The following is a 10,292-nucleotide window of genomic DNA, read 5'->3' as shown; positions in this document are numbered from 1 at the left end:
AAGACAGGCTGTCTGTTTAGCTTTTGCTGGTTTGAATTTATATTTCTCCTACGTCATTTTTTTTCTGGGGTCACCCGTAAATTTAACAGTAAAGGCTAAGAAAACAGCTGTGAGCTGTTATTAATAACTTGGGAACCTTGCGGGATATTGTCCTTTTTCCTAGATTATTAGCATCAGTCCTCAGTTGTGGGCTTTCCCTCTGCTGGTTATGAAAATTATGCGGGAGCCAACGCCATTTTTTAAATTGAAGTCTTAATTTTACACACAATGTACACAGTGGGTGCTGAATAGAACTCCCCTGGCCTGGTCACATTGACCTCAGGGGATGCCAGGCGACAATGATGAGAGATGCCTTCAGCAGCCATCAACTGGGAACAGCAGAAACTGTACCGCTTCTTCCCATGTGCCAGTCCGTGTCACACAGGGATGGCACATAGATACAACACACGTACAGCAAACGGATACACAGATGTCACATGGATATCATGTACGTACATATGATTGTCACACGGACATGGATTTCACCAATTCTGGTTTTTCTTGTACAGGAATCACCAGGATGTGTGAAGGAGGTCTAAAGTATTGCCACACCGAGGTTTCCCCTAAGGGTGTGTGCACACGCTGCGGATTCTGCCGCGGATCTGCAGCGGATTTGGCCATGCGGATTCGCAGCAGTTTCTGCTGCGTTGTACAGTACCATTCAGACTCATGGAGTCTATCACAGTGATCAAAATGAACCAATAGGAAAAATCTCTTATTGTTGCCGGGTGCCGGCCGGCAGATCTCGTGAGGCGCACTGCACATGCACCCACCATTTTCTACCAGAAAGATGAAGCTGAGGGCTGGGAGAAGGAACAGGAGAGGACGTGGATGGTGGAGGTATCGGGGGGTGCTCGGCGGACCACATTTCTCTCTCCATTGGCATGCTAGATCATATCAGAGGAGAGAGAAACGAATGGAAAATCTGATTTTTTTGTGATCGCCATTATTCAGTGAATAACGGTGATCACGTGATTGGGGACGGTAAAAACTGACCTGAATCATGTTCTTCAGAGTCTCAGCTACCCCAGGTTTCCAAGACCCCAGAGATTTTTCGATGCTGGGTGGCCCTATACACTTATTTCTCAGCTCCGTTAAAAAGCGAAGCTGAGGAATAAGGCCCTTCAACTGCCGCTGTTAAAAGGCGTATCGGCGGTCGTTAACTGGTTAAGCCAGTTGTTTGCTACCTACCTTTTTATTCTAAATTAAAGTGGCTCATAGCCACAGATGGCTGGTAATTTTGATAATCCAACTGAGGTTTTGCCATTATAGTAATGTAGTGATAATATTTGTGGCTATCGTGGCCATCTGATGTGAATCCAAGGAAAAAAAAGGCTCAGGAATTTGCTGGACCCGCTGAGTTCATTGAGGTATTTTGGACAAATTCATTCTAAGGCCAGGGTCACACTTGCAACTGCAATGCGAGAATCTAGCGCGAGTCTCTCGCCTCAATACCATCACTGCCGCCGACACTCTGGACCGCAGAGTGCGGCTGCATGTATTTCTATGCAGCAGAACGCTCCGGTCCGAGCGGACGTCTGCAGTGCCGGGTACTGAGGCGATTTTCTCGCATTGCAATTGCAAGTGTGACCCCGGCCTAAGGGCTCATTCATTGCGATTAAATCACACGAATGCAATCAGATAAAAAATCGGATTGAATTCAGACCAATGTTATTCTATGTTTCTTCATCTGCTTTTTTCTTTCCAGCTCGGATTGAATCACGGCCGGACTGGAAAAAAAGCACAACATGATCCGATTGTAATCGGAAATCGGATCGCATCCCGCAATACAAGTCAGTGGGTGCAAGAAAAAAAATCACACAGCACTTAGTCCATGCGAGTGCTGTCCAATTTTAACACACCGATCGCATCTGAAAAGCCAGCAATTCATATGCGGCTACAGTAGAATCACACTGACATGTTAGAATAGAATAGATATATACACAAAGAATACATATATATATACAGTTGTGGCCAAAAGTATTGACACCCCTGCAATTCTGTCAGATAATAATCAGTTTCTTCCTGAAAAAGATTGCAAACACAAATTCTTTGGTATTATTATCTTCTTTTAATTTGTCTTAAATGTAAAAACACAAAAGAGAATGAAGCAAAAAGCAAAACATTGATCATTTCACACAAAACTCCAAAAATGGGCCAGACAAAAGTATTGGTACCCTCAGCCTAATACTTGGTTGCACAACCTTTAGCCAAAATAACTGCGACCAACCGCTTCTGGTAACCATCAATGAGTTTCTTACAATGCTCTGCTGGAATTTTAGACCATTCTTCTTTGGCAAACTGCTCCAGGTCCCTGATATTTGAAGGGTGCCTTCTCCAAACTGCCATATTTAGATCTCTCCACAGGTGTTCTATGGGATTCAGGTCTGGACTCATTGCTGGCCACCTTAGAAGTCTCAAGTGCTTTCCTTCAAACCATTTTCTAGTGCTTTTTGAAGTGTGTTTTGGGTCATTGTCCTGCTGGAAGACCCATGACCTCTGAGGGAGACCCAGCTTTCTCACACTGGGCCCTACATTATGCAGAAAAATTTGTTGGTAGTCTTCTGACTTCATAATGCCATGCACATGGTCAAGCAGTTCAGTGCCAGAGGCAGCAAAGCAACCCCAAAACATCAGGGAACCTCCACCATGTTTGACTGTAGGGACCGTGTTCTTTTCTTTGAATGCCTCTTTTTTTCTCCTGTAAACTCTATGTTGATGCCTTTGCCCAAAAAGCTCTACTTTTGTCTCATCTGACCAGAGAACATTCTTCCAAAAAGTTTTAGGCTTTTTCAGGTAAGTTTTGGCAAACTCCAGCCTGGCTTTTTTATGTCTCGGGGTAAGAAGTGGGGTCTTCCTGGGTCTCCTACCATACAGTCCCTTTTCATTCAGACGCCGACGGATAGTACGGGTTGACACTGTTGTACCCTCGGACTGCAGGACAGCTTGAACTTGTTTGGATGTTAGTCGAGGTTCTTTATCCAACATCCGCACAATCTTGCGTTGAAATCTCTTGTCAATTTTTCTTTTCCGTCCACATCTAGGGAGGTTAGCCACAGTGCCATGGGCTTTAAACTTCTTGATGACACTGCGCACGGTAGACACAGGAACATTCAGGTCTTTGGAGATGGACTTGTAGCCTTGAGATTGCTCATGCTTCCTCACAATTTGGTTTCTCAAGTCCTCAGACAGTTCTTTGGTCTTCTTTCTTTTCTCCAAGCTCAATGTGGTACACACAAGGACACAGGACAGAGGTTGAGTCAACTTTAATCCATGTCAACTGGCTGCAAGTGTGATTTAGTTATTGCCAACACCTGTTAGGTGCCACAGGTAAGTTACAGGAGCTGTTAATTGCACCAATTAGAGAAGCATCACATGATTTTTCGAACAGTGCCAATACTTTTGTCCACCCTCTTTTTTATGTTTGGTGTGGAATTATATCCAATTTGGCTTTAGGGCAATTCTTTTTGTGTTTTTTCATTTAAGACAAATTAAATGAAGATAATAATACCAAAGAATTTGTGTTTGCAATCATTTTCAGGAAGAAACTGAGTATTATCTGACAGAATTGCAGGGGTGTCAATACTTTTGGCCACAACTGTATATATATATATATATATATATATATATAGATGTTAGTGACACACAGATATATATGTATTTATATTAAATGGATAGAAGAAAAGCCAGTAATTCAGCAGTGTAATATCAGCTCACTACTGTGTCTGTCCATGGCTCCTTCTTAGGCTATTAATATCAGTCGGCAGCTGTCTGCATAGTCTTTGCTGGTTATTAATTATAGGGGGACCATACGTCATTTTTTTAGGGTCCCCCATTTTCATAGCCAGTAAAGGCTAAGTATACAGTTGTGAGTTGATATTGATAGCCTGGGAATCTCCATGGGTATTACCCCCTTCCAAGGCTATAAACATCTGCCTCCAGCCATCGGCTTTTCCTCTGCTGGTTACGAAAATTGAGCGGGACCCCATGCCATTTTATTCCAAAAAATTATCTTTTATTATTTAAATACAGGTCCGATAATTTGCACACACACTGTACTAATTGTATTTGTCACTGACATATATATATCTACCTATTTCATTTTTATTTAGTGTATGCAATCCATCTCTTCTATACTGTCAGTCCAGCAGATGAATTACCGGCTTTTCTTGCATCTATCTCTCTATGAAATATTAATATATATATATTGTATATATGTGTGTCACTGATATATATTTATATATATATATATATACACTGCTCCAAAAAATAAAGGGAACACTTAAACAACAGAATATAACTCCAAGTAAATCAAACTTCTGTGAAATCAAACAGTCCACTTAGGAAGCAACACTGATTGACAATCAATTTCACATGCTGTTGTGCAAATGGAATAAACAACAGATGGAAATTATGAAATTATTGGCAATTATCAAGACACCCTCAGTAAAGGAGTGGTTCTGCAGGTGGGGACCACAAGCCATATCTCAGTACCAATGCTTTCTGGCAGATGTTTTGCTCACTTTGAATTTTGGTTGTGCTTTCACACTTGTGGTAGCATGAGATGGACTCCACAACCCACACAAGTTGCTCAGGTAGTGCAGCTCATCCAGGATGGCACATCAATGCGAGCTGTAGCAAGAAGATTTCATGTGTCTGTCAGCGTAGTGTCCAGAGGCTGGAGGTACTACCAGGAGACAGACCAGTACACCAGGAGACGTGGAGGGACCGTAGGAGGGCAAAAACCCAGCAGCAGGACCGCTACCTCGGCCTTTGAGCACTGCCAGAGCCCTGCAAAATGACCTCCAGCAGGCCACAAATGTGCACGTGTCTGCACAAACGGTTAGAAACCGACTCCATGAGGATGGTTTGTGGGATCGACGTCCACAGATGGGGGTTGTGCTCACAGCATAATACCATGCAGGCCACTTGGCATTTGCCACAGAACACCAGGATTGGCAAATTCGCCATTGGCGCCCTGTGCTCTTCACAGGTGAAAGCAGGTTCACACTTAGCATATGTGACAGACGTGACAGAGTCTGGAAACACCATGGAGAGTGAACTGCTGCCTGTAACATCCTTCAGCATTACCAGTTTGACAGTGGGTCAGTAATGGTGTGGGGTGGCATTTCTTTGGAGGGCCGCACAGCCCTCCATGTGCTCTCCAGAGGTAGCTTGACTGCCATTAGGTACCGAGATGAGATCCTCAGACCCCTTGTGATACCATATGCTGGAAATTGTATATAAGGCTTCCCCAGACTGGTGTCTACTGTTTGGGACCCAGTCCTTTTGTCTGCCCTTGTTCACACATTGAGGTCAACTTTGACACAAAGCAAGGTTTTTAATATTAGACAGTGTAGGACTATCCCGAACAGAGTTACCTTGTCGTGGTGGGATGGCTTTCATGCTACTTTTGATCAAAAACAGTATTACTAAAAACTCTGTATTATTTAGATGCACTTTTGCTTTTACTTATTTAGTTACTGCAGGGTTTTTGCTCACTTTGTCGTTTGTAGGTTTTTTGTTTTATGGCCAATGTCAACATGCATTTATGCGCTGCATGTGTATCATCTCAAACCAAGCTCAATTTTTGTGTTTTTTCTTTGTATTTTTTGCATTCTGTGCAAGCTGGGGTGTGGCCTCCCTCTCCTGAGCTGGAAATTGTATATAAGGCTTTCCCAGACTGGTGTCTACTGTTTGGGACCCAGTCCTTTTGTCTGCCCTTGTTCACACATTGAGGTCAACTTTGACACAAAGCAAGGTTTTTAATATTAGACAGTGTAGGACTATCCCGAACAGAGTTACCTTGTCGTGGTGGGATGGCTTTCATGCTACTTTTGATCAAAAACAGTATTACTAAAAACTCTGTATTATTTAGATGCACTTTTGCTTTTACTTATTTAGTTACAGCAGGGTTTTTGCTCACTTTGTCTTTTGTAGGTTTTATGTTTTATGGCCAATGTCAACATGCATTTATACGCTGCATGTGTATCATTTCAAACCAAGCTCAATTTTTGTGTTTTTTCATATGCTGGTGCGGTTGACCCTGAGTTCTTCCTAATGCAGGACAATGCCAGACCTCATGTGGCTGGAGTGTGTCAGGAGTTCCTGCAAGATGAAGGCATTGAAGCTATGGACTGGCCCATCCGTTCCCCAGACCTGAATCCAATTGAGCACATCTGGGACATTATGTCTCGCTCCAACATCACATTGCACCACAAACTGTCCAGGAGTTAGTGCGGCGCCCCCAGGAGTATGGTCGCCACAGTGGCATTACCTTCCTCCTAGGGAGTGTGTTGTCATGCTTGGAAGAAACGCAGGGTCTCTCTATCAGTTAAATACAACACACAGTAGAGTTCCCACTCCAGACCAGCAGAGGGACCTCTGAACCAAACTGGGGGAAGGGCTGCTCTCTGGGGCCGGGAAGGGGAAGTTAAGTCAGTTCTGTGAGGAGGGCAAAGTGTGTGGATGTGGAAATGAGGAGCTGGAGCACTGAGGGGAATTCAGGCCCTCTTCTGGCTTCAAGCACATGGTTTGGAGTCCGGTATCCGAAGTTGTATGGATGCTGATGGTCCTGCAGCAGAAACCGGAGGAACAGAAGGCTGTAAATGCTCTGTTCCCAACTAAGACTTGCAGGCACAGCAGTAACATGTGTGAGCCAGAAAGAGGAGGCTACGGCTGCCTGCCATACGAGGGGCGTTCTAAAGAGAGCAAGCAAGGGGAACTTGAGTTTAAATCAGAACTGCAAGTACATCAAATAAGCGCTAGGAAGGAGACTACACAACCCATCTGCATAGAGAGATTCCTAAGTTGCTTCCAGTCTGATTAATTCCTGTTCCACCTGTAATCTGGACCCTGGACTGCACTTACAAAGCAAAGTAAAGATAAAGGAAACTGCACCCTGTTGTGTCATTGCCTTCTTCCTGCAACCCCTTCAGCACTGCTACATCTCTGTGCCTAACACTGCACCCTCTTCCTCAACACCTATTCTCACTGCCCTGGGACTACAGCTCCACCTGTGGGGAGCTCCAACATCATTGCTGCACCACACCATCAGTCCTAGAGAAGCTACCCTGCAGCGATGGTCAATCTGACCAGAAACCACAGGTGGCATCACGAGTCATCTCAATAACTTTATCCCCATCACTCTACCCCTTTTACATTGACTGCCTGAGGCCACGGACCGGGTCACTGCCACTGTGACATCTCCCATTGAAATCAATGGGCCCGGCACCGAGTACCCTACTGCCTCCAGGGCGGGTCATTGGCAGATGCTTTAGTCCAGGCAGGGCCGGACTGAGACCAAAAAGCAGCCCTGGCACAAAAAAAAAATCACCAGCCCACATACAATGTATGTCCTCACCCAAATCGTAGAACACTGGCAGGTTGTGCCAACTTTTGCTTTAGCTGACACACACATGTATCGCACAGCTCACACAAGTAGCTCACACACACAGCGCAAGCTGCCACACACATATAGCTCACACGTATCACACACACAGTATCACAGCTCACACATATCACACACACGTATCACACAGCTCACACACACAAGTAGCTCACACACACAGCTCACGATCACACTCATCACACACGCATGTATCACACAGCTCACACACACACAGCTCACACACAAGTAGTTCACAGACACATATGACTCATTTCACACACATAAGTAGCTCACACATGGCTCACGCTCACACACACAAGTAGCTCACACACATTTTACACATGCATGTATCACAGCTCATGCTCACACACACACAAGTAGCTCACACACACACAGCTCACACACGTCTCTCAAACACACACGTATCACACAGCTCACACACAGCTCACACGTATCTCACACACAAGTAGCTCACACACACAGCTCACGCTCACACTTGCATGTATCACACAGCTCACACACACAGCTCACACACGCATATATCACACAGCTCACGCTCACACACGTATCACACAGCTCACACACAAGTAGCTCACACTCACACAGCTCACACTCACGCACACAGCTCACACACACGTATATCACATGTATCACACCGCTCACATACATGTATCACACAGCTCACACACACATGTAGCTCACACACATACGTATCACACAGTTCACACACAGCTCACGCACACACCTCACACACACACACACACACGTAGCTCACACACATGCATGTATCACACAGCTCACACACAAGTAGCTCACACATACAGCTCACGCTCACACACAGCTCCCACACAAGCACAGCTCACATGCACAAGCAGCTCACGCTTACACACGCATGTATCACACAGCTCACACATGCATGTATCACACAGCTCACACACGCACAACTCACACACACGTATCACAGCTCACACGTATCACACAGCTCATGCTCACACAGCCGTGTCACACATATGTGGTGCCCCTGAGGCTCAGTCACCACAGAGGTACTGCACCTCCTCCTGAGGTGTGGTATCCCACCATCCAGGTAAGGTGCAGACTCCTGACCACGCTCCAACACCTGCACCCCACACCACAAAGTAGTGTAGCAAAGCACCTTCGGCGGCTCCCTGCTTGGAGTGTAGCAAAGTACCCATTGGTGGCTCCCTGCTTGGAACATGAAACGTGCTGGGAGGTGGGTGGAGTTAGATTACATTTCAAGGAGCGGGAAGAGTTTAAGTGAGTGAGTCAGTAGTTGGTTGTAGAGAGAAGAAGATCCCTAGAGAGAGGGATAGATGGATGGAAGTGCTGCAGCAGATCCCAGTGATCTGGGTCTGCTGGCACGGGAAAGGGAGAAAGAGAGAGCGACAGACTGAAAGCTTGACTCTCCATAGAAAGAAAGGATTAGTACGTAACATGAGGAGCAAAAGAGAACAGAGGACGTGGGTGAGAAGAGAACTCTTCCTAGAAGTTCTAAGCGCAAGGCCGGGGCCCGGTCCCCGAGGTTGAATGGATACTAATGGTCCTGCAGCAGACACCGGAGGAATAGAAGTAGTGACCACTTTTTTCCCATACAAGACTTGGGGGCACAACAGCGACTGGATAGTTAGCCGGGACTTAGTAGCAAGGAGTCCCCAAAGCAGGCTACAGCTGTCTGCCGTACAAGTAGAGTTCATAGGAACAACAGACAGGAGGAACTCCAGTGTAACTCAGTACTAGGAGTACTTCATCTAAAGGCGCTATAAGAGGAGACGTTCAGAAAGGCACAAGTTGGCGGAGTGTTGGAAAGGAGTATTCCATCTGGCCTGGGGGTTGACTGAGTCCCAGACCCGGGGGAAACGGCACAGAAGCAGGCACCTGTTTGTACGACAGACTGTGAGTAAAGCTTTGGAACTACATGCCCTGGTGTCCTCCACTTATTCCTGCATCAACCTGCCTGGCACTGATACCTCCCCTGCACCTGACACTACACCATCTAAGTGTCACCATATCTTCTCTGCCCTGGGATTACAGCCCTGCCTGTGAAGGGCTATACCATCACTGCTGCACCACACCATCTGTTCCAGAGGATCTGTCTGCAGCGTCGGCCTAACATCTACATTGCCGAACACCACAGGTGGTGTCACGACTTATTCATTCACACTGAACATTTACAATGGGTGCCCAGGGCCATGGGCCGGGTCACAGCTACCGTGACAACTTCCATTGAGATCCACCGGGCCCGGTATCGAGTACCCCACAGCCCTGGGTGTGAGGGCGTCCCAACTTGGCGTCATGAACAGGATGACGAGACCCGATGCCATTGGGTTCTGTGTGCCTACGATTTATTGAACGTAAAAGTTTGTGGAAATGTGCCGAAGACCCTATTTGATAGACTGTAAAATGACCGCTAAAAATGGCCGCTGGCACCGTGAAGAAGGGCGTGAATACATGGGTGGTCCTAGGAAAAGACCGCGAACTGTTCTGGGCCTCCCCTGTCTGAACTTCTATGCAACTGCAACATGGCCCACCCGCCGAGGGGTTCATGTACTGGCTTGGTATGGAGGAGTAGGAAAAAGACGCCACCCTCAGAAGGAGGGGCGAAGGCCAGTGGCGGGAAAAGAGCTCAGGCAGGAAGAAGAATGCCAGAACGCCATCTTGGAAGGAGAAGGGAGGAGGCCTGTAGAGCGCCCGGAGGTTGAGTTGGATCTCCCCGGCGCCTTGGCTGACGGCTCCGACCCCGTCTCCGGGATGAACCGCCAACAGCTGGAAGGTGAAATAACCCAGCTGATGTGCCGTCTGCGACTGAGGCCTACACCACCGGCACCTCTGGACCCGGTACCTTCAC

The sequence above is a fragment of the Dendrobates tinctorius genome, unplaced genomic scaffold (genome assembly GCF_039654945.1).
Source record: "Dendrobates tinctorius isolate UK_male_01 unplaced genomic scaffold, ASM3965494v1 ptg000258l, whole genome shotgun sequence".
In the NCBI taxonomy this organism is placed as follows: Eukaryota; Metazoa; Chordata; class Amphibia; order Anura; family Dendrobatidae; genus Dendrobates; species Dendrobates tinctorius.
The sequence above is the reverse complement of the archived record's forward strand: the minus strand, read 5'-3'. Positions refer to the sequence as shown.